The sequence below is a fragment of the Manduca sexta genome, chromosome 21 (genome assembly GCF_014839805.1).
Source record: "Manduca sexta isolate Smith_Timp_Sample1 chromosome 21, JHU_Msex_v1.0, whole genome shotgun sequence".
NCBI classification, from domain to species: domain Eukaryota; kingdom Metazoa; phylum Arthropoda; class Insecta; order Lepidoptera; family Sphingidae; genus Manduca; species Manduca sexta.
In genome coordinates this window covers 2,086,204-2,112,915 of record NC_051135.1, presented here as the reverse complement: position 1 = coordinate 2,112,915, position 26,712 = coordinate 2,086,204, and the positions used below count along the sequence as shown (strand labels likewise).

General features: G+C 33.3%; 1 protein-coding gene across 1 annotated transcript in view; it reads left to right on the top strand.

Annotated features, from left to right (window-relative positions):
- LOC115441266 (homeotic protein ultrabithorax) overlaps nt 1–26,504 on the top strand; it is a 134,664-nt gene extending 108,160 nt beyond the window's left edge. Inside the window, exon 3 of the mRNA XM_030165996.2 lies at nt 26,235–26,504. The gene's annotated coding sequence lies outside the window, so the exon portion shown is untranslated. The remainder of the gene's footprint in view (nt 1–26,234) is intronic.
- The last annotated feature ends 208 nt before the right edge of the window (nt 26,505–26,712 follow it).

Genomic DNA, 26,712 nt, shown 5'->3' with positions numbered 1-26,712 from the left:
CTAAGCTCACTTCTACATAATAACTCAACTTTTTGGACTTGTTTAAATACATTGCTAATTACCCAGTATTTAGGTATTTCAAACCGCAGGAGCTCTTGTAAAATTTGTAATTATTTTGTGAATTAAATCGGTTAATTATGTACTAACATTTTTTGTGTTATAATTCTCTTTTTATTAGAATTATAAATATTTTCGTGGGATCTCAAATATTTGCTTTATTTTATAAATTACTGCATATTAATTTAGGAATGTTTATTTGAATCTACAATTAGTCTTGAATTATATTTAAATTAGTTAGGAATGAGTTAAAATAATTTTAATTAACTAAGAATAACTCTACAATTTAGGACATGTTTTAAATATTTGTTTCCACGCTGCCAGCATTTAAATATTGTATTAGAAGTTTCGGGTCTTAGGTTCAGTCTCGATAAATTGATATTTATTTTTCTCCTCAGTATTAGCCCGGACTCTAAAATTGTAACCGGTAAATGCTATTAGGTTCTCCCTATCACATAAGACCTAACTATCCAATTAGTTCTTCACAATTAATATATTTAAGAAATCCAATAAAATGATTAAAGCCGAGTAAATTTGACATTTCATTTTTCTGCGCATTAGTCCGGACTCTGGAATTGTGACCGGTGAATGCCAATTACAACCTTATTACATAGGAACTAACTATCCAATTAGTTCTACACAATTAACATATTTAAGAAATACAAATGATTAAGTATTAAAAATCTGACAAAATGTACCAAATATCGTTTCTACATATTGTGAGCAGCAGTAGTGTACGTAAGTCAGCGGCCTGCTCCTTGTTCGGTCTCCGCCCGGGATCGTGATAGTATCGCTCGACCTGCCCTGTCCCCACGACTCGCCAACTCACCGGCTTATACACTTACGATATATAAACAGATTTATACGGTACCATCAGATTTATATGTGAAATCCGCTGAATATGGGTTAATTTAAATCACATAATAGTCTAGTCAAGTTATAGTTTCGGAAATTTCTATCATATAATTGTTTAATATTTTCTTATACAATTAATCATTAATGATCTGTTTAACAAGTTTAAGTATTTTTTTGACATCGTATTAAGCAGCTAATATAGACTCATTTTATTACCATAAATATATGCCGCTCCTATTGGGCATAGCCTAATGATATATAGCCTACAGCCTTCCTCAATGGGCTATCCAACACTAAAAGATTTTTTTAATTCGAACCACTAGGTCCTGAAATTAACTCGTTCAAACAAACAAGCAAAGAAGCTCCTCAGCTTTATACAATAGTATCGATATTTGAGAGCATAGATTATAGTATTTTGTATTTCGACATTTATGAAACGAGTAGCTTCTACTTAGAAGTTGTGAAACGAGTTCTAAATGTTCTATAGTAACATCACATTTATATATGTTGAAGTATTCGTTCAATATGATGATTTTATGATCAAAATATTTAGATAGATTTATTGTTAAAGTAATATTATTTTTTATTTATTAAATCATTTACGGCACAAATAACAAATGGATTTCGTTTTACTGGTACCAATAAACCTAAAAGGTGAGTTAAAACCTTTAACTCTATCGAAGCGTTATCAAATACTTATTAATATATCATACAACTCACTAACAAGGACGCTAGTTTCAATATTTTTTTGTAGATTAATTCTATACAAGTTTTTAGATAACAATTATCTTGATTAATACTTGGTTATCAGTGAACCAGCTCAAGCAAACAAAATTCTATATTAAAACTAAATATTTAAAATATTATTTATTAAGTTTAAGCAGTAAATGTTTTCTGTTGGCTGTACGTAACAGTTCCGTGTTCAAAAGTCGCTGTCCTAGGACTGCGATGGTATCGAGTAGCTGTTTTCACATGATGCAATGTAACCTCTGAGAATACGCTGTTGTGTTCCGGGTTTACCCTCGCATTGATTGGAAATGTATTTGAGTAAAAGAAAAGTGTTTCGTCGATTTATATTAAATACGATGATATAAATATACCCAAACCTATATTGTTTATATAAGTAAAATTACTTAGCAATTTATATACTTAATTAACCTTTAAATTATGTCTTTACATTGAGATTGTAATCTCTTTTATCAATCCATATATAAATATAGTAAAACACATAAAAGGGCCACAACCGTCGATATGTATGTACTACGATTTGGCGTTCCGAACATTCATTGTGTTTAACTGAATTGAACTGCAATCTATTCAAACTAACCTTAGTATGGTCAATATTGAAAATTTTTGGTTGTGTACGGAGTGGCGCTCATGATATAAAAACTCGAGTCTAAGTGTAAACCTGGATTTGAATGAAAAATATTTGTCAAATAAGTAAAATTATTTGTTGTTAAAATTAATAAATAGGTTATAACAGTGACGTTTTGGTTGCCATTTTAGTTCAGATTTTGAACAAATAGTTTATATGGACGTTCGTGTCTATAGAATATACGTCAATGGCCACAACAAAATACATAACAATAAAACCATTATACAATGTTGTATAATAACATCGTCTACCATATAAAGTTCGCTAAACATTTAACAGAGTTAACCCTTACGCAGCCAATTCGGAATTTACGATTCGCACGAAATATTCGGTTACCACAACAATTATTAATTGTCATACAGCCATAAAGCGAGGAGCACACTAGATGCAATAAACAAGTGCTATCGGGCCCAAAGTTAATGGACAGTTTACAATAATTGCTGTCATACAAGATTACGATTGTAATTTTAATGTTGGGTCACGCGTCCGTATATCGGTCGTTGTAATTTTTGATATTGTAATAATATTCAGTTATTAATTAGTAGAGTAAATAGTAATTCAGATAGTATTGTTTTAATTTTTTTGATAACGTTAACTTATAGTTTAATATCGGCTCAATCCAAACATTCAAAATTCTGACTGTTCCGTCATCGAAGTATTAAAAACTGCTAAATAATGTTTTAAATATATTAAAATAACAATGACATTCTTAAGCATCCGTGGCGAAGAATAAAATTTTCCTTTAGACAACCCGACTTACTCATATGGGTACTAATAATATGTATAAATGCGGTCAGAAAATTTATTTATTATTAATTAGATTTTACAAGAATTACGAAAGGAAAGCCGGCATTAATAAATAAATAAAAATAAATTAATCCGATTTTACAAAGCATGGAATAGTCAGATACTCAAAACATAGATTAAGCCTATTAAAAAGATCCAAATACAACATTTATTATTGTACATGCAAAAATCGACTCTAGTGAAATCGCAGCGTTTACAAAACCCAATCACGGTGCAAACAATAGAACAGTGATGCAGAGTGCAGGGGCGTTGCGTACACTACAGTGCCGACCTAACAGGCGTTAACACGGTTCACGCTTTACAATCACTCAGGGAACATTGTAAAACTGACCAATAAAAGTTCATTATCTATTGGCTTGTTCGCGCTTCCAACTTTTATTTTATGAGTTTACAACATCCGAACTATCGTAAAACTCTAACTAGTTGTGATTGTGCTCGAATTATGTTTTTATTGCATATTCTTATGTTTGTGAATTGATTCAAGGTTGTTTTTTGTGGAGTACTGATTAAGATGTTAAATCGAAAATCGATTTATGGACTTGGATTTTTAATGATTTTTTTGCTTGTATGTCTGTGGGAACAATTTTGGTACAGACTTTATTTATAAAAACAAATGATTTCATATAATCTCATGTCTTGTTATTTACCGATATGTCATTATAAAGTAAATTTTTCGTAGGTGGTCTCATAATTATAATAAGTAACCTTAAAATTTCAATTTACTTTAAGTACCAAGAAATGAATAAGAAATCACTTTCAACTTGACATTTAACTTTACCGATAATATCAATTTGTAAAACGAATAAATTAAAATATTATATACGCATTAAACAAATTTGAATCTTACGGAAATTCTTCAACCAACCAAGCATTGACCAGACATCAAATCATGGATTAAGTCGCTAAAATTATTCAAATTGAGATTGTATGAAGCCTGTGTGTGTGTGACTAAGTGATACTTGATTGGCGTCATGTATTTATGCAAGTTTGATTCTCGTCTCATAGTGGTCAGCTCAAACCGAGTCTTTATTAGTCGACGCGCAGTTATTGCATACATAATTGGTTAAGGAGTTAGTACTTTACTTATCATTTATGTATTTGCAGTAAATATGTTCCTAAATTTGACGGTAAATATTAGACCATAACAAGTTTATTATTGTCCATGTATTGGCTGTAGGTATGGTAAATAGATGGCATTTACTATTTAGACCATAAAAGGTTCATTTTCTACGTTATTAAGAATTAATTCTACGATTTAATAATGTTAGACATTTGAAGATTGTTCACATAACCAAAATTTTATAATGCAAATACCTTGTTCCTGCCACATTATAATTAGGTAATAAAACAACTAATTATAAAATTAAGTAACAAAATCAAATTACGAATTCTTCGTTTACGTTAATGCTCACATCCCGTAGAGAAAGAATGCTATTAGAATTAAAATGAATACGACTACTTTTAGTAAAATTTTTGTAATTTTTGTACTGTTTGGGGCAGAATAAATATTTTTCAATCCGTTTATATTTACATATTATCTTAGGTACTTTAAATTTTCAATACCTTTCTATCGTTATTACATAGTGAGTTTATTGATCAATACGACTGTAATTCAGTTATTCGAACACATTATTTATGTACTATTTTAATTTTACTAGCTTTTGCTCGCGGCTTCGCCCGCGTGAAGGATTTTATTTTTCGGGATAAAAGTTCCGTTATATATTTTCCCGATATACAAAGCTCATAATCATCCCAGTGTTCCTAAATTTCTCCGTACCAAATTTCATCGAAATCCGTTCTATAGATTTTAAGTTTGTCGCGTTCAGACAAACAAATACAACAGATACTTGTTTCATTATACGCAAGGAAGGTACATAAAACTAAAAACCGTCTTTACTGCTATTTATTTAAAAGCTATTTTTTATTTTGTTTTGTATGGATTTTATACAAGCACAGCCCACCCGATACATACAATAAACACGTTTGAACAATCGCAGCGTGTCCGAATAACAAAAGTGTGTAAATTAGAAATGTCGTAAATCGACGGAGGCGTTTTAATTGAAATCGTAGCAGTTAATTGAGTGCAGTGTGCGGAGTGTTTTGCGCATGCGTCGTCGGTGATTTATCACCATTCTGCCTATTTATCTAGCCAGCTCACGTTTCGAGCTCACACCTGCATTTCTTGCACGCAAATAGGGGATGAAATTGGATGGAAAACCGCCTCAATCACTTCAATTATACACGTTTTTACTATCTTAAACCGAGCTTGTTGGAATACGAAGTGGTATTGTTAATTATTATTATTCTTATTGGCAACTACACGACTTACCTGAGGCACGTAAGAAAAACCAATAATCTTATCCAATAAGATTTCCGTACTTTAAATTCAAAAATAGAATAATTGTGCATTCCAAAAGTCAGTTGACTCCGTGAATATTTTTAAAATTCTGTATAATCCTACTAATATTATAAATGTGAAAGTTGGTGAGGATGTATGTATGGATGTATGTTTGTTCCTCTTTCACGAAAAAACTACTGAACAGATTTGGATGAAACTTTACAGTTATATTGGATATACATCAGAATAACACATAGGCTACAATTTATTATGATATTGTGTAATTTGGTCGTAATATAACGATACATATTAAGTAAGTCGGAAAAAAAATCGGAAAACACGCGTGCGAAGCCGCGAGAAAAAGCTAGTTATTAACAATTATCACGATCATACAACCACCAAATAGCACACCTAAATTTTTTTCTTCATTACAAGTGAATATTTAAATAAAAACTAACGCTAGGGTTGCAAGTAAATAAAGCCAGGGAAGGGTTGGCCCCTCAAGTTTTCCCGGGGCCCGGGCGACCCCGATCCATCTCCGATACGTTAATTTATCTTTATCCCACTTCTTTATTGCGAGATGCCTTTCTCGCGGTATTGTCTTCGTGATTAGAAAAGCGGTTACATGTTCTATTGTTCCAGAACTTCTAATTAACGTAATTAGCTTTACATTAATTAGATAAGTTTTTTAGTCCTTTAGTTGGAACGTTTTGAAATATTGGAATGTTACTGAGTATTGTTAAGAAAATAAACTCTTGATGCTTTTTATTATTTCGTCTGGAAGAATTAAAAAATAAACTAACATCTTAGGAGAATCTGTCTGTTTTATATACTCTTATACATCACCAAACACCTCCGCAAAAGTGAATTAAAAATCAAGAACATTAATGTATGTAGGCCCGCCATACATCAATATGAATATATCCATTGAAAAAATATTCATGGTTATTTTATTTACATAATTATTCAAAATTCTCTCGGCACGAAAGTGTTGTCAATGGCCCTTTGGAAAATTTAAGACGTGACTGCATTAATTAAACAAAATAACGGTATTTTCTCTCAACCGTTGCCCCTTACAACCCACCAGGATAAGGTGATCTCTTAGTAGTTCATAAAATACTTATTGGCGACAAATAATGTTCAGGCACAGAAGTGTGGCACGGCTCTTATAATAATGGTTGTTCCATGGGTAGATATTACCATTGTTAAAAGTTGAGTAATTGTTACCGACGTCGAAAAATTTACTTTTTTGATTATATCAAAGTAGATACGAAATGCTTATAAGATCCTGGTTAGAATTCAGTTAGAGGTTAAGTATGATTTTCTGTTTAGAAGTTGACTATATTATTTAAAATATGTAGAGCATTCTGCGACTCCTGTAGAGTTTTTGCTTTGACGTATTTATCATTTTACAGAATTTATTTCAATCTAGAAAATTGAAATTTTCATTAGTTAATTCGTCAAAACAGCGCAATAAATCAAATTGGTCACGATTATTTTATTACATTATTAAATTTTGTTCGTTCTAAACTCTCAAACCTCAAGTAACCATTAAGATACAAGATAGCGAACAAACACATAAGATAACCTACAAAAGCGTTTTCGTAATTCATTCGAGTTTGCGCATAAGACCTAAACAATTCCCCATGCATACTTTTCGTAAGGCATTCGAGTTGTCAAAACCAATAGTACGGCCTCTATAGCACCAACTCAACCAAATAATTGCTATTCTATTCACACTAAGAGGGCGATTTATGCCCGGAATTATTTCCTTGTTGTTTTATTCGGGGATTTGTCACTCACCCTCGCATTTATAATTACACTTAGATATCGGAGTAACTTTTTAGACGGAATTTATTTGTAACGAGGCTTTAGCCGGGCCTCTGGTCGGATTAGTGTTTGGTTTGCAAACGTAATTGTGTGGATTTCGGAAGTTGTTGGATATTACAGTTTGTTCATAATCTCTACTTAATACGGCTTCGAGATCCCAAATAGCGGAGTTTAAAGGACCGAGCTTGTTGTAATGCATGGGAAATTGACTAATAAGTTAGTGTAATAAGTATCAAAGTCTTGTAACAAAAAGGAAATAACACTGAGGAGATAAATATTATGTTTATATTATTAAATCAATTAACAAAAATCGGTTTGTATAATAATGTCTTCTCTTAAAATATAAAATATCTAGTATAACAGAAAGGGACAATCAACTTCCCCATACCATATTGAAAACATTCCAAAATGACAGTAGCGCCATCTATCGGTAAATTACATAAAACATATTTATAGTAGTCACTCAAAATAGTTTTCGTTTTCATAATTATTTGTATTGGTTTTAACGTATTTTTATAACAATAATAAAATAAAATTTGCAACATTACCCCGTATTTCATTGACGCTGTAAAAGTTCGTCGTAAGTCTCATAGATGGCGCCAAATACAATCTTTAGGCGGTGCGTACTAGCGCCGCGCTAGGGATGCGGTGTTCTGAGTAACTACAAAAGGCGGGAAAGCCATCGAGTACTTGTCTAGACGGAATATTTATAGTTCAATATAAACACAATTTTACGCTATTGTAAAAATATACTAGATACTAAATTCCTATAATGATTTGGATTTTAGAGATTTCTTTTTACTTTAAATTTTTTTTTCGAATCTTCCTAGTTATTAGATTACGAAATGTATTTTATTTATAATTAATCATAATATTGCTAAAATTGAATCATACATATTTGATAAAACCAAGGCATCGATAAAAGCAATAGAATATCGAACAATATTTTGCAACATTCAGTTAACTAATAAATAACTTGTATCAACAGTGAAAGTTCAACTACGCTGCAGTAGCGGCCTCAAACGAAGTCGTAAAACATCTACTTTACGATGTGATGATCTTAAATAGCTCGTAAAAAGCTTCGTTCATCGGCTCACAGATGGCGCTGTACAACTAAACGACTAGCGCCACCTATAACCGCTCGCTTTACCATGTCAACTTCAAGCCTCCAATCTTTGAGGTTTATGGTTTTATTGGGTTATAAAAGTTAGAAGTTACGACGTTCGCCCGTCGAATATGGAGATATCGGAGGGTGAATGAGCGTGTAAGACAAGAGAATGACTTTTATTGTTTGTAAATTAGCTGTAAAATAATGAGTTCGCACTTATTGTACGCAATCACATCGATCAGCTGTTATTTTATGGTATAAATCACTTTATTGAAGCAAGTGGCGGTTTACGATGCTATAAAGATAGATAAATTCAAATGGGCGCCTAGCTGTCTGCAGATCTGCGATACAAGTTGATGCTCTGATGTTTTATAGCTTAATAAATTTACTGGTTTTCATTTAGAGAATACATGTTTTGATTTTGTATGTCTCTCGCCTGTTCTTTTTGAATCTTTGGTACGAGTTCTGAATTGGTATATCATATTTATAAAATGTATCTTTATCTTCACATTGTTATCTATTATAAACGATGGAAATTAATATAATTTATTTATTATAGTCGATCGTCTTACAAAATAATACCGATGAGTACTCTATGTTATTAGTAGTGCTATTCACCAACAGATGGCGCTCTGATATCGTGCGCAAGCGCATCAATTTGAAATCTTAATGTTTTCCAATTAACATTTTGAAGAGGCGTATAATTCAGCAATCTCTATTTAATTTGTCAACAATGGCCTAATTCAAGTATGTATTATTTATAAATTAATTTAAACATAATTTTGTGTTAAAAACTCTATTTTTTTTTTCAATAGACTCTACCGTAGAATTTTTTTATATTATAATTAATATATATTTTTTATATTATAACTTTACAAACAAAAATCAATCATAACTACTGTTTTAAACGCTCAAACGTTCTTATCTGAAACAGAAGCCGCTTGCACTGCGGCGGGCTAATTATTTGTTTTACGGCAACTTTACGATTATAGTCATCGTTAAGTTGACGTTTACGATCGGTTAACACCCACCGACGGTGATTGTTTAGCAATCACGATTCTACTTTAGTGGCATTTTAAATTAATATTGTAAACATCATAATCTTGCGGTGTTTTTGTTGTTACATTTATGATTTTCATTTACATGCGTTTGGTTATTAAGTATCTGAATTTATTGAAGGAAATTTGTACGTCTTAATATTTGGGATATGTTTCATACTCTTATTATTTTGCGGTTTTGTAAATTTTGTTTGAGTAGCCGGCGAGAATTTAGTTTTGATATTTTGTTCGGGGAGTCAGCATTAATTGATTATAGCGCAGTAATAAGGGCTATCACTTTGTCGTACAAAAGCAAGGTCTGCAAACCGTTGGTCACTAATTTCACATTTTTTAAATACTTAATTTTGAACTCAACACAGTGAGAAATAAAGTAAAAATTTGAATAAAGAAATTAAGGGTTGTTTCAAGGATTTAGTGGTTCATACGAAAGTTTACGATTAACTCGTGTCGTTCATATTTAATTTTAATGGTTTATTATTTTGCTATACTATTGCAGATGGAATAAAAATAAATTAGATACAATTCCCCGGTGAATTAAGCTAGCCAGTTAATAAAGCGGAGGGGGGAACAAGACGAAAAATAAATCAAGAGAAAAGAAATAGTGAAGGAACGGTGTAATTTATGAGATGCACATTTGGGCTCAACAGCAAGCAAAAAGATATTTCCCGGTAACGTTACGTTATTACATTTTTTGTTACGGTCTATTAAAAGATTTTTTTTGTATTTTTTTTTAATTTGGATATATCAAACGCTACAGTTTTTAGGGATATTACTACAGTTATAATTATAATATTTTTAATGGTCTTGTATTTGAACAAAGGAAAATAAATTTTAATACAATAAAAATTGGGCATTTGCATTCTTATTTTTATGAAAAGCAATTTTAATTGTAAAAAAATTATAAATAAACAGACATGTTTTTCTCAACCGTACCTACCGCCTATCGGTATGAGTAAGTTATGGCCGCCGTGGGGTGAGTTACACCCTGTTTAGGTCACGTGGCCCGAGAGGGACGCATGCAACCAAAACAGCTAAGTGCAAAAAGGACAAAAAACGTTTGGGGCGGTAAGTTATCTTCGTTTCATTCAACTCACACTCGCGCCACCCGAACGTCCGTGTAGATCAATAAAACTACTTTATCTCTTTTTGGCACATCCCCATCCCGTCGGCGGGTTCCTAGAACGTTCCTCTCGCGGCATCGTGTCTATTAAAAATAACCGATACATTGTCGAGTGCAGAGTAAACGCTCTTTGTAGAGCTTCGTAGAGCCAGCCTTGTACGATATACAAAATAAGATAATAATATAATAGCACATTTTTAATGCTTAATCTTTTTAATTAGCATTCGATTTGAAATGTTAATTGGCAAATCAATTGTTACAGAGGTTCCAATTATAGTTCAAAGAATGTTGCATCATCAGCCTGTGCAAATAGGATTTGAGATTGTCCCAATAATAAAAAAAAATGGGTCGATAACACGCTTAAAATTTTCGTAAAGAAAGTATAGTTACGAGACAAAAAACTATTGTACGATCTTAAAAAAACAAAAGCAATTTCACAAAACTCTGGCACTTAAATTTAAAAAAATAACATATTGTTCCAATTTTAAAACATACCTTCGTCGTCCTTGTATTGTCAAATTTAAAAAAAGAATACTGTTAACGCAATTGTACGACAGTTTTTTGACAAAAACTGTTACAAGACCGTTTTACTCGTGTTTACAAAGGAGGTCGTAAAATTTTATGACTTGTTTTATTAACGTACCCACAGGTAGGTTCGGGTTGCAGTTGCTATTACATTGCCGTTGTGGTTGTGTCGCTAATCGTTTGAGTGTAGTGCTTTGCGACAGTTGGGCAAGGTAGGCACATTAATTCTATATATTCAATTATATTGGCGTAAAATTTTTGCTGACCAAAATCGGAAAATTTATGTAAATCGTAGTAGAAGGTAATATATCGAAACATCACCTATGTTTCTTTATTTGGCTCAACAGATTTACAACTTACTTTTAATTACATTACTGTATCACAATTTCCTGACTTATATTGTTCTATTTGCAAAGTAACATTTCATAAAATGTGGGGCAAAATATAAAACCGCGGCATAAACAATTAAAAATCCTTTTTATCTCAGTAATTTTTAAGTGTTATTTGCGTTACATTAGGCGGTGTGGAAGCGCTCGTTTCTCGGCAGGGTTGTCACGGCGGCATATTTCTCAGCGAACCGCCTTCCGGTATCACCTAATAAAGTAATTACTTGGGTAACTCTCCGCCTCCGTGTTCTACCAACTTCGAATTAGGGTTGACTCCTGTTGTCTATTTAGTGATTGTAATGACCATATTTTTTTAGTTTTTAAGTTATTTAAAGCAGCAAATTTTACATAAGTAGTAGGTATTGCGTATTTAAATAAATTTAATATTTAAAATCATTCAATGATTGGTTAATTTTCATTAAACTTTATATATTTTAGTATAAATTATAAAATTTATGAATGATAATTATAAAACAAAACCACTTTTTCTCAGCTCGCAATTTATATGAAAACAATAGATTTAGAAAAGTAAATATCAAAATAATTTCATTATTATTTCGAATATATTATAACTGCGTTTGGATATACAATACAAATCGTATTAACTTCCTCAGACAATGTATTAGTCACAAGTTTCGCTTCTCCGCCGGGTTGATTCATAACATATGTATGGGGACGTTACCAATTTTGTCACGAATCTTGATTTTTAGGGTATCCGAGGGGAGATTATATTGCGCTTCTTGTGGAGTAAAGTGAACGAAAAAATTCGATACGTTTTTCTATAAAAGAAACGTTTGAAAATTAATCTTTGTAGCGGAAACATGACATGAGTCTTCGCGTGATATAATTTTATGCTGTAAATATCTATAGAGTGGTAGGTTAATATTTAAATAATCAAAAATAACCTGCTATTATATTCATCATTATTTTAAACTGCTAATATTCCATCAGAAATAATGTAATATATTATGCGATTTATTAATATTTATGATTTGTTAATTAAACGTAAATTATAAATAAATAAACATGGACTTATGTGCTAGTTTATATCATAAATATATATAATTTTAAAGTAATTATACAAGTTACTTACACATCGCCATTGTAAGATACATCGTAAGTTGTTTAATTTTGAGTATCTTTTCAAAAATTTACAAATATGAGCTCTACATCTCCCTAGATGTAGATCATTAAAAAAATATTAATACCGAAACCAAAGGAGGTACCATGAATTATCATTTCTCTTTCTTACTAACATGAAATTTTTAAATCAAGTTTTACCAACATAAATAATAATTAACACAGCACCCTGTAACATTGAACTGGCGATTTGGGCTTTTACATATGAAAACATTTTAAAATAATATATTGTCAGACTAAGAAGTTATATTAAGTAGTAAAATATTATATGAAAGAGACAAACAATAGCAAAGCGTTCTACTACAAGATAAAGACGATGCATTGATTTACGATATGTCCGTATACCTCGTCCATCTTTAATTATTAGAACTAATAAAAAAACCATAATAACTTAGTCGTGAGGCAAAAGATAAATATCTCAATTTTAACCTGCCAAATTCCGAAAACTTGCTCAGTTTTAACTTGCGAAATGCTTGAAGTTGGTATTTGCAGTAAGCGCAGTAGGTACATCACGTTCATACTTATATCGTTGGTATCAAACAAAAGTTTGGTCACGCTTAATGCCTTTACGACTACCGGGGGTGACATAAAGAAAATGAAAAACATTTTGTATTATTCTTGTTGCGCTCTTGCCCGCGTAACTCCAACGACCCTCTGTAGGCAGGACTCACACCTGCGATTGTCGATTCCTTTGATTAGTTTAATCGTCATGTAAAATAATTTTAACAGACTATTTATAATCGATTTTATGTATGAAGTAATTTTTTTGAACATTGGTCTTGTCTGAAGGACTCACATCTGCGATTGTTGATTTCTTTGGTTATTTTAATCGTTATATAAAATAATTTTAACAGAGTATTTATAATCGATTTTATGTTTGTAATTATTTTTTGAATCAAGTCCTTGCATCTGCTTGTAACTTAATAAGTAGCGTTCTGAAACCAACCAATTCAAAAGTATATAACATTTGAATTTCGAATGTACAGATTTTTTACCGTCACATAAATAACAATACGTTTTATAATTAAATGTGTAGTGTGCGTGCAATAGCCTCATAGATTAATTAACACTAATAATAATTCGTACAACGCGGTAATATTTCTACAATTAAGGATTGCTTAATTAGTACTAATTTTAATCCAGTCATTAAAATTTTAATAACATTAACATGGTATATCGGATTTAGCATAACAATGGATTTAATTTTGTTCACTAGTTTGGATATAAAGTAATAATAATATAGTTTACGAAACGTATGCGCTTAGATTTCGGATAAAAAAAATATTGATGTTGCTCGCGGCTTCGGCTTGCTGGCTAAAAAGCCTTTCCATAGCAGGGTCTATCCACATGCGAAGTTACATCCAAATCCATTCAGTTGATTCTGCGTATAATTTAACAAACATATTCACAATCTTTTTAATTTATAATATTAGTGAGTTTAAGATAAGATAAAAAGTACATCATATACTCATAACAAATCTAATATATCTTACATTAAAAGGAGTGCGACAAATAAATCGCTGACAGCAGTGGTCGGAGTTCCTCCAGCCTAAGAGCATCCCTCTGTTGCCAAGCTTCTGCTTAGACAAATACCCACAAACTAGTTACGTGCCCGGACTCTGCAGCTGTTTAATATTTATCGGTACCTTCTGTCTCGATACTAATTGATTAGGCTTTAATGTATTACCTGATTGCATCGGTTGAGTTATAAAAAATATCATAATGCCAAATTCGCTGAGTTTATGATGATTTAATGTTTGGTGTCTGTTTTAACACAGCTGTTTTTAGGTTTAGCATACGTTTGATACTTAATACTTGGATTACATTTATTTCGACTAGTCATCACTATAATGACTGCCGAGATGAATGTCCGCAGGTTTAAATCCCAATGGTACACACCTCTGACTTTTCTAAAATTATGTGTGTATTCTTTGTGATTTATCGCTTGGTTTAATGGTGAAGGAAAACATCGTGAAGAAACCTGCATGCCTCAAAAGTTCTCTAGATATTTTGAGGATGTTTGAAGTCTACCAATCCGCACTAGACCAGTGTGGTTGACTAACGCCCAATCCTTCTCAGTAATAGAGGAGCGCCGTGCCCAGCAGTAAGACATTATATAATACAGGGCTAAAATTATTCATTATAACACAATAATATAGAATATATTGGTAGATTATGCTTAGTAATTCACTGACATTAATTGCATGTAACACATTATTTAAATACTATTTCCATTGTATTGTATAATTTTAGTTTATACAAACGTATGATTTCATCGCCTCATATCTATTCATAAAAATTACGGCCTTATATCGACCAATTAATTGTAACTCATTGATCCAATTCATCTGTATGTGGCGCCTCACAACACATTGTGAACATATTTGTAAATCGAAGATCTCCTGATTACAAGAAACATTTTTACCATCGCCGTTCGGTCGATTTGAACAAACAAAATGGTAGCACGCTATGTAAATCTGTGAAGAAGTGAGCGGAAACGTTCTGAGTGTTGTATAAAATTCCTTCGCACAGAGCCGGCTGCTCTCGATTTAACAATTGTTTTATCATACAGTAAGAGGTATTTATCTTGCAAACATTTTGAGAAATTTGTACTGAATTATATTTGAAATGGACAGTTGAATTGGTATGATATAAAATTTTGAAATTGTGTATAACTCTACGGTATTGTTAAACAAAGGCTTATATAAAGGATATACTTGAAATACCAAATTTTATACTCTACTATGTATATACGTAAGCGACGTAGCGGGCTTTATTAATGATTTCTTATTTATCGCGGTTTTAATATCATAATTTTCTCTAGTTGTTTCAAAGTCTCCAGCCTTCATGGCCACGGTGGACTTTATTAATTTAAAACTAACCATTGTAAAATTTTGCAATGCTGAAAATAGCCTATGTCAGTATAAACTCAGCGTATTGGACCAAACCATTCTAATTTGACAAACAAAATCTGGTGGGACACAGGACCCCCAAACGGCCCTGTGCGTAGCTGTTAGTATAATTTCGTAACAGAACGCCGGAGACGAAAGCGAGGCGCGCTATAAACTTGTCAACTGAAACTATTTCAGGGATGTTTGTTTTCCTTTTGACAAATCGCGTCGCCCACCGCTGGCTTGCGGCATTCCATTCAGAAGACGCTTAAAGATAAGCGTTAAAAGACGCCACTACAATTAGATCTGAATCAAGTGGTTTTAATGCAAAAACACGTTATATCTTTGTTGACCATAATGTTAACGCGAATGTTAGACATTAAAATTAAACTATTTTTCGGATTTTATCGCGGTTTTAATATTTTAGTTTTCCGATGTATCGTTTCGTTTGTTGACCATGTGGAACATGTACTAGCTCCCCATATTATTAAAAAAGTAAATCAAAATGCCTAGTAAATCACCTGGTATACTGTAAGTAATGACCTCTGTACATAGATACCCATACTTACTGTTAAAAGAAGTGTGCGTGCATTGTAATAGGAAATAGAAAAAGCATTTATTGACAGAAAATCCCATGCAGGTTGTATGTGCAATAGAAATTATTTTTCTAACAAACATTTTGTAGACTAAACTGTATAACCTCAGCTCTACACCATAATTAATTGTACGTATGGATTGATAACTTTCACGCATTACTCTTGTATCAAAGATATCTTTCTACGCCCTCGCCTTCTTCAACACTTAACTAGATTTTACCAAGAATAAAACATATTTCATAAACATTATATATCGCGGTCACATAACTCAGGCCCGTGTCCCGGGTTCACTCGTAATTCGTCGTGTGTGGCTCGCGACTTTTCCCCGTATCACTTTCCTAACAACGCTTTAATATTTCCGCACCGCCAGGGGAAATTATACCCTGTACTTATTATTTTAGGGTTGTTATTTGTGATTTATTTAAAATACATTAAGTCGTTCCGGCTGGATATAAAAGTAAAACCTTAGACAAATGTGATCTATGATAAACGCGATTTCGGTAACGAGCATTGCCGACGTTGATCGATGGCCGCGGTTATTTTCTAACCAAAATAAAAAACTAGGTTTGGGTCATGATATTGATGGAGTCGGGGAAGTGTTCCGGGTATATTTATTTATATATTTTGATGAAACAAATTTAATTATTGTTGTTTTTCCGCGTAATTGCGCGTATTCACATTTTGTGGTTACACATACTTCTATTCTAACGGATTCATAATTAAGTAGTTCTGAGCAACTTCAAAGTTGACTTAATCGATATTTTTTTAAGTTAAATATGCAAAGAAAATCTCTTGGTTTTAGTACTAACTAAACATTTTCATTACCAAATTACTTCATGCCGACAAAAGAAGGCAAACAAGAAAAAATAAGCAGCTCACTAAATAATAAGTGAGAAATAGTTTATTGTCAGCTCACGTGATTAGGAGCAATAAAGAAGGCATCATGTAATCTTTTCTCCAGAAAATTGTTTTCGCTTGCGCCCTCATCTTTTATCGTATGAAGGATTGTAATTTTCTGTCGGAATGTAATTTGATAATATCGTACATTATTTGTAAACATACACATTATATATTAGCTTTGAAAATAAAAAAGAAGCCACTTGCTGTATCTTCAGAACTTCGATTTACTAAAATCTAAGTAGCAAAGTACTTTTATATGCATAGATTAGCTTTTAAATGACAAAAAAACAAGCCATTTGTTGTATTAAAATCTTTAGAACTGCACCTAACGGTGAATAGCGTGGGATCCAATAGATTGTCGACTGACACGAAATGATTATCCTTCGGCAATCGACAAAATTATGCCGGCCGGGAAGCGGATATACACAGGCTGATCATGAAACGCGACACTTACGAAGACTACTATAGCGGCTTTTAAAACCTTGTGTATGGTGGTCGCTATCCGGGCGGATATATATCCTTCCACCAGCACTGCACAATTCACCGTATACCGTTAAATGTTAAATCTCATAATGCTTACTTATTACACTAATTAAAGACAAACAACACACACTCGCCAAACAAAATAGCTTAAGCTTTTAGTTCGGAAATTATATCTATTAGTCTTTGGATTCAGTTAAAATTCTAACAAAATTTATGCCCAATATAATAATGATAGCAATATTGAAGTAAAAGTAATTTCTAGAATACAGTAAAGTGAAACATTTGCCATCGCATTTTCCACTTTCAGCGCTATAAATTTTAAAGTTATAAACGCAGTGTAATCTATATGAAGAAGATATTCGTTGTCCAAGTGAACGGACGTGACTGTACCGCGGCGTCCAGATTTTATTACAAATCATACTGAGATTTACGAGGTGTGCGCAAACGACAGCCAAGGAGTTGCACCTTCACTGAAATATAAGATTTCAATAGCACGCCGCTACCATTGGCACTCGCAATATATTTGAGATAATAACGACTTACAATCTTATATTAGAAATACGGAGAACACTTGGTAAGGAATCGATCGAAAATTTTAAAATTGAGTTCTAAATTTAAATTTCGAATTTAGAATACAGTTATTTTAAAAATAATAGCTCCATTTTCTTTGCAATGGACAATGTTGTTGAGATTCTTGTATGTGTGTTAGAAACTGATTTTAATTACTTTTTAACACATAATAAGGACTGAAAATTATTTTTTGATTACATTAGTAAGTCCCTTCCCATACACGTTGTTGCCAAGTTGGTATCATCTTATTTGTTTGGCATCGACGCGGCGACGACCCACTGATTTATCGTGCTGTACCAACCTACAAAACTTTACGGATTAAATAGTTTTTTTCTTTTCTCTGATATTTGCCAACAAAATTATTGCGTTATGGATTAATTTTTCGTATGGTATATAAAATTTTAATCAACTTTTTCCTTGCAATAACCACAGATTTTTTATTACCGTATTTTAGTTATTATATATTTTCAAGATAATATTGTGATTTAGATGTATTTGCATTTCGTGTAAAATATGGTAAATACAACTAAATTTACTACTGCTTAATAAAATAAAAATTAAAAGTTTCCTCTATTATTTAGATTCATAGGATGGCCTGATATTTCTCTATCCTTGTAGTACATTAATTATGCGAATAATGTACATACGTGTAGGCCGTAAATTGTGTTAAAAAAAGAATATTTACTCAACCCATTACCGTTAATTTGAAATTTAAATTTAGAAACTTGATTCCTTTTTCAAACATGGTAATTGATAGCGGCCAGTATCAGCACAAATGGATGCAATCTACAAAGGAGTCATTTCCGACTCGTATTAAAATAGCCTGTACAGTTGCATACTCGAACTAATAGTGGCACATAACAGTGTTACGGAAATAAATGGCACAAAAACTTACTCAGAGCACGTCGACCGCATTAGTCGATCCCAAAAATAAAATTAATATATAGCAGTGTGAGAGTTCAATATGGCGACAAAATACGCGCGCAATGAGTTACGTTAAAAACTTCCGTGTAAATTGTGAGCACTTGATAGATATGTGAGAATTTATGGTTGGGGATGTAGTCGAGGCTAGAAATACGTGTCATTTTGAATAGTAATAGATTTAATTGCGTATGTTTAGAGGTGTTCGGTTGAGTGAAAAATGGCTGGAAAATTGTATATTCCTTTAATTTATTCTATAATATATTATAATAGGAATAAGAATTATCTTTGCATGTAGTTTAATTTTATCGTAAGGATATATTTTCCTTGTAAGCAACGGCAAAATATTTATTTACCAAACGACACGAATTAAAGCAGTCGTTTAACAGAATTTCGCATATGTGAAGCGAATTTATACTTACTTTTAATTGTATAAATGTAAATGTTTAGTGTAACTTTTTGGTCAAATTTTTTCCATTGTGTCATGTTTTCCGAAATTTACGCGCAGCTTAAACCGTCCAAAATTTTAGCCTGTGCCGTCCAAAATCCTGATAAATGAGCCTGAGCGGGGGGCAGAGCGGCGCGCAAAAAATATCTTCTATACACCCTTTTTAATATTAATATCATCTGTTAAGTAAACTGTTGGAAAATGTATTTAATTATATATTTTAAAAGGCTTAAACTTGAACGCACTATTCCGCTTCTAATTATCTGGTTATTATGATTTTATTATTTTATATCAATTAAGTAGTACTTTAAATAACCTCATGATTCCTCAAAACGCTAAACAAATTACCCATAGCAAAACCATTCCGTGCGCCATCATTAAATTCACATTTAACAACCAAATCATCATGGCCGACATTTTTTTGATAAGAGAATTCCATCCCCTAACAATAGGATCTGTAATGGCGTATCGAGCACATGTCTGGGTGGGGATGAATTGATGGCCGTAGCGCGCAGGTACGAGGGAACACCCCGCTAAGGCGATTTTTTTAATTTCCTTCCGATTATAGTTTTGTATGTGGGGTGTTGAGTAGTTGACGGTTTGTATATTCGTTCGATTTTTAAAATTTCAAAATTATTCTTTTGAAATTTTAAAAATCGATATGCAATAAAAATGAATGCCTTAAGTTTTAAAATTAAATATAAGTTTTTATTGAAATTTAATTTAACTTAGTGTTCTGATGAAAATACGGGGTTTTTAAGATAATTTGCCTTTGTTTGCCAAACCGCTTAAATTTTTGGTTACCGCGCAAGGATTTGACTGAATTTATTACTCGGCAAACCGGGATATGCAATAGTTCTAACCATAAAGCTTTCACAACCCTTGAATGATTTACAGTTATCTATACTTATAATAAATCTGTAGAGAGGTCAATTCTGTACATGAAATATATTTCCAAAATAACTATCAGGGGGTGATTAGGGATCGATACTGATGCCAAAAATGCAATTAGTAAAATTTTTGTCTGTCTGTCTGTCTGTCTGTCTGTCTGTCTGTCTGTCTGTATAACCGTTATAGAAACAAAAACTACTCGACGGATTTTAACGAAACTTGGTACAATTATTTGTCATACTCCTGTGCTGGTTATAGTATACTTTTCGTCACGCTACAATTAATAGGAGCAGAGCAGTGAAGGGAAATGTTGGGAAAACGGGAAAAGTTACTCCATTTTTTAAGCTTCCGTCGCGTTTGCAACCTTAATGGTTAAAGCTACACAGAAATCATGTATGACGGAAATGTTCTCCTTAAAATTATGTAATAATATCCCACGACAGCATATGTCTATCTTTTATGGTTGACTCACAATAACACGTGTAACTCCCGATAGCTTAGCAGTTCGAGGCTTTCTCATTATATTTGTCTACTCTTACGTTTATAACACTCTCAGTCATCCCTAATTAAAAAAATTAACATTATTAAATATTCCATTAAAAAAGAATCATAGAAATCGGTATAGAAACACCAATGTTATACATGAAATACGCTAATAATAAGCCATCACGCGTGAATACTGAATCATGCTATAAGGATTATTTTTGTATATATATAAGGTCGCGAACGCACACGCAGGCGGCTTGCTTGGCACCTAGAGGCTAGCGAATCACCTAGCGAGTAGCTTCGTAAAACGAACATTCTCGAACGTTCGCGACCGGCTCCATTTTTGAAGTCCGAAATCCACGCGGGCGAAGCTGCGAGCGGAAGCTAGTTCTATGAATATGGAAAGAATCAACACGTCAATAATAATAATCACTTTAAGATACTTTACACTTTACACTTAAACATAAAGGAATATTTTCTTTGGGTGAATTTGGATTAATTAAAATATAGGGAACCTAATTGTAGTCTCTTAGCTTGTATATGATAAACAAAGCACGTCATATCTCTCGACAGCCGAGTGTTCACCAAAATAATACCTCAAAACAAAATAAACAAGCCAAACTAAAAATGGACTAAGACGCAAAAATATTCAACAAAAGCAGATTGATTTAACCGCTTCCACTTGAGTTAAGGCAACTCACTCGCGAAACAAAAACCAACTATTTGAATATGCATAGACGTTAATATCGTTGAATTCAAATATAGGAACTAAATGTCTGGCCGCAGTCTCGGCGGTACGGCAACTAACGTACAAAAGTTACAAAATCATGCGAATTTTAACGGCAGTTTAGTAAAAATGTTGGTAACTCCGACGTGAGCTGTCCAAAACTTACGTCAAATCGAAATGGGTTTTGTAAAAATAGTGCATTCGAATTTAATGCGCAGTTCTGAGTAAAGTATCAATGTTTTAGTACTCTACATCGCGGGTTTGTGATGACATCAGTGGCAATTTACAGTTTTGAAATAACTTTTTTGGTGCTGGATTTAAAGTTGAATTTTAAATGCAGTTAAGTAAATCATTTATCTATACTATTATATAAAGCTGAAGAGTTTGTTTGTTTGAACGCGCTAATCTCAGGAACTACCAGTCCAAACTGAAAAATTATTTTTGCGTTGGATAGCCCTTTGTTCGTGGAGTGCTATAGGCTATATATCATCACGCTATACCCAATAGGAGCGGAGCAGTAATGTCTTATCTCAGGAATTACCGGTTCGAACTGAAAAATTCTTTTTGTGTTGGATAGCCCTTTGTTCGTGGAGTGCCATAGGCTATACATCATCACGCTATACCCAATAGGAGCGGAGCAGTATTGTCTTATCTCAGGAACTACCGGTTCGAACTGAAAAAATCTTTTTGCGTTGGATAGCCCTTTGTTCGTGGAGTGCTATAGGCTATATATCATCACGCTATGACCAATAGGAGCGGAGCAGTAATGTCTAATCTCAGGAACTACCGGTTTCAACTGAAAAATTCGTTTTGTGTTAGATGGCCCTTTATTTGTGGAGCGCTATAGGCTATATATCATCACGCTATGACCAATAGGAGCGAAGCAGTAATGGCTAATCTCAGGAACTACCGGTTTGATCTGAAAAAATCTTTTTGTGTTGGGTAGCCCTTTGTTCCTGGAGTGCTATAGGCTATATATCATCACGCTATGACCAATAGGAGCGGAACAGTAATGAAACATGTTGCAAATCGAGGAAAAATTATTAGTTTTGAGAGCTTCCGTTGCGTGCGCTGCGTAAACGGTTAAAGTTATGCAACAATGATGTATGACGGGATTGTTCCTCTTAAAAAGATCTAAAAAATATATTATAAAACAAAGTCCCCCGCTGCATCTGTCTGCCTGAACGTGTTAAACTCAAAAACTTCCCGACGTATTAAGATGAAATTTGGTATGGAGACAGTTTGAGACCCTGGGAAGAACATAGGCTCCCGGGAAACTACTACTTTTATAACGGAAAACTTTAGCCTGAAAAACTTTATAACGCGGGCGGAGCCGCGGGCAAAAGCTAGTAGTAAAATAAAATAACAGAAGTTCGATTTTTACATTATTTTTGAAGAACAATAGGAGTTAATAGTATAACCCTTAAAATGCATACAAATAAAGTATTTATACATTAATCTTTTTTGCGTTAACGAATGTAATAAAATCCTTATGCGGAGGGTTGAAATCTGAGACAATTTGCCACTCCGCTCCCTTTGTAAGCCTACCTATGCGTCTTTCTTATTGCCGCCTAAATCTCGAATATACAACTAAGATTAATCCCGCTGAAAGAAAGGGTGTGATGCAACCCTTGCATGAAAAATTGCTTTAGGCGTCTTGAATAAGAAACTGATAAGCTATATATAGTGTGCGAATTTCAAACTTAAGTTATACATAATAGGTACTCTATTTGATTGATAATGAGAAGCCAATTATACTTATAAAAAAACGGAATGCTCGAGTTTTGTTTATTGACGAAAATGGAATTAAATTATACTTGGTTTAATTTACATGTTCCAAAAGTACGTAATAGACTTTATAGCAATACCATTAAGTATGATAATATAATCACAGTTACTATAGTGATTAAACACAGAATCCTCAAGCATCGATAGAAGACCTAACACAATTCCGTATCATGTAAAGAGCGAGTCATGTACAATAATCACAAGAGACATATCGGCACGAATTCAGCGGTCGATATTCATTATTTGCACCGCGTAGCCTCAACCCTTATCAAGAGAAGACGCCCGTTTTTTCTCGGTTTTCCCAAATAATTTATTTAGCGGGCCGCCGTCAATTTATCTCTGTGGGAGCTAATTTTGCGTCGGACCGGTGGCTGGCTGGCGCATGTTGTAATTCAACAAATTGCGCGTCCTGTTGGATTTATGGCCTCTCGCACTTGACGGAGCGCCCGCCGCCCTTCTTCCATTGTTCTTCGAGCCGCGTTCATACTGATCCACGTGCGAAAATAGGTTTCAGAATGTTTGTCGGGCTTTGACCGACACTAATTACGTCTTCCTTAAGATGTTTATTAAACTGCATAAGATACGTTCTGAAACCTTCGATTTTTAAACGATTCGTTGAACATATAATTCTCTGTATGAAATAAATTCTGATTTAATCATAAAATTATCTTAACGGGGTTGTTATTTTTAATTTATTTTTTTAAATTCTCTTACTATGGGGTTACCCTTACGTCGTCTAGAGAAGTAACACATAATCGTATCAATTATTCGGTTGGCGTCCTTTTTCTTTATTACCTACTTTCCTTGACTAGGAGTCGTACGTGAACCTTTTTGTGCTTCTGACTTTTTGTTACATTGCTCGTTACATAATGTTAACGTATTCTTGTCTCCGTAATAAGATCTTTCTCATTGTCTCTACTTTGTGGTCTCTAGTTTAATGAAATGTTATACCACGGAGAATTAGATCATCTCATACCAATATGATGGGAGAATTGACTTACGTACTTATTAGTATACAACCTAAGGAGCTATACTAGCTTCGTAGCTTTTATATTAATAAGTACGAAGGAAGTAGAAACAATACTAGTTTCTTAGCTTTTGCTTGCGAATCCGCCCTCATTATGATATGGGCCCGGGATAAAAAGTAGTTGATTCTTAAGGCTAATGAAGCTATATATGAAAACTATTTCCAGAGTCGAGTACAGTTGTGGAAACAAAAAAGTAAGAAAGCTCTGGCTTTATTAATAATAATATATTGGTTACTGTGATTTTATGTTTCACATCAATTTCCAAACAAATAGTAACGAAATTCATTACCTCGTGTAAAAATTATTTTATTCGATAATGAGCTCTAAATTTACATTTAAAAGAGTGTAAAATACTTATTGACCTAATATTTATACAGTAATATTTATTAAAAACACGGAATCAAACAGATTTAAAATAGCGCCGTACAATAGCTGAGCTAAGCGGCGCTCGTAGCCGCGAGAGATTCTGTTATGTTTCTTTCTGCTGACTGCGGACCGCCAGACAGTCGTCCCACTCGCGCCCGCTGCGTCGCGAATGGGCAACATCAGCAACCGCGGATCTCTATAGAGTTGTTCTTGTGTATTTTAAAATTTCAAAATTATTCTTGGGAAACATACTTTGAGTTGATTTTCTAGCGATATTTACTGCAATTCAGTAAATAATTCAATAGAGTTAGAAAGTAGGGTAATAAGGTTATTCGAGATCTGCCTATTTTTTTCCAATGTCGTTAAAGTATATGGTAATATATTATCAACAATTTTAATTACGGATTTGTTTTTAAAAAGTAAATGCTCTTAATTACCTACTAAGCTACTCTAAATATCTAGCTTAAGACAACATTGTTTTCACAGCCTGAGTGGGCTATCATTATATTGAAAGATAGATTATATTTAATGTGTGGAAATGTAAAGTAGTTGTTAAAATTTATTAAAACTATGACATTACTTTTGACACTCTTTACCAACTATTCTTATAAAAGAAGTCATTCATATAAATATTGAGGGCTTTTTATAAAATAAAGATGCAACCTTTTAACCTGTTAAAAGTATTTTTCATACGTTATTAACAGTACTACAATTTTATGATGATAATAATTGCAAATAAACGATAATATATAAAATCCAGATACGTGATATAGTTCAGATAATTAACATAATTATTAATGACACAACATTGCACCTCATTAAAATTATAATATTAATTGCATGTTTTGTTATTATGCGGCTTCTACAGCAAGATTACATAAACTAATTTATTCAGCGTTAAATTATGAAAACTAACAAGTTGCAAAAATTTAACTCATATTGTTAAATTTTTATTTACTTGTCACACAAAAATATTCGTTGGCACACACGCAACATCTCCATATTGTATCCAACATCTTTGTAAATCAGCATATGCAAAGTGGTATAGCAATAAATCTAGCAGCTCTTGCTCGTTCTCGCATCATGTTACATCTTAATTTCAGAGCCGGCTCGACGGAGCCTGCCTGCCAGAGATACGGCCTTTTATCAAATACGCATTACGCTAGAAATTAACTTAAATTGTACAAAAAAGAAATCGCCGTTTCGTGAGCGTGAACGATAAATAATGCAAGGATGTTAGAATACAGAGTTTGTTTTAACATGCCCATGGGGCTCGCGCGAAATTATTTGCATTTCAAGAAGTCCTTCGTTTATGACTACGTTTTCGTTGTAATGAATTATCGCCGTGCATTCAGATTTCTAATGCGTACTATCCAGTCAATAATATATCAGGAGATCTGCTTTGGCGCAATTTATTGATTTGTTACAACCGTTTGAAATACGAACGAGTTTGCGATGTTTTGTTTGTTTCCCTTTAATGCAGCTTTAATTTTGTTTTGTGATTGGCATTTTAATTAATTTCGCTTTCCTTTTGTTTCAGGTCGCCGTCGCGTGTAGAGCGTTGTCGATGCTTTGGTAGGTGTTAGGGGAGATGAGTTAGCGCAAGTGCCCCGCGGTTTGCCAGCGACGTGACTTGTATCTTTACAATAAGTTCGGAATATGGTAAACCACTTCTCGAGCCGACGGTCCGTAAGTCAGCGCTCCATGCGATACACGGGTGTCGAAGTGTTTCGCTCACGTCGCTGTCGCTCGACTCCGCATGCTTTGTACACGTCGCGGGATCAAGATATCAAAATCGACTGTCGAATAAATTTTTACTGGCCCACACGAACGCTTAGGCAATCGAGTGCCGGTGATTTATCGCCAAAATTTCCCGTTAGTAACGCTTACCGAGCACACTCCGCGCATCACTATTTCACAAATAAAAGAACCAGTCGCGATATCATCGTCGGCCATAAATTATATGAAGCTCGGATGAAAAATACCCTGTTCGATCTTTGCTTATTTATCGCTTAGCT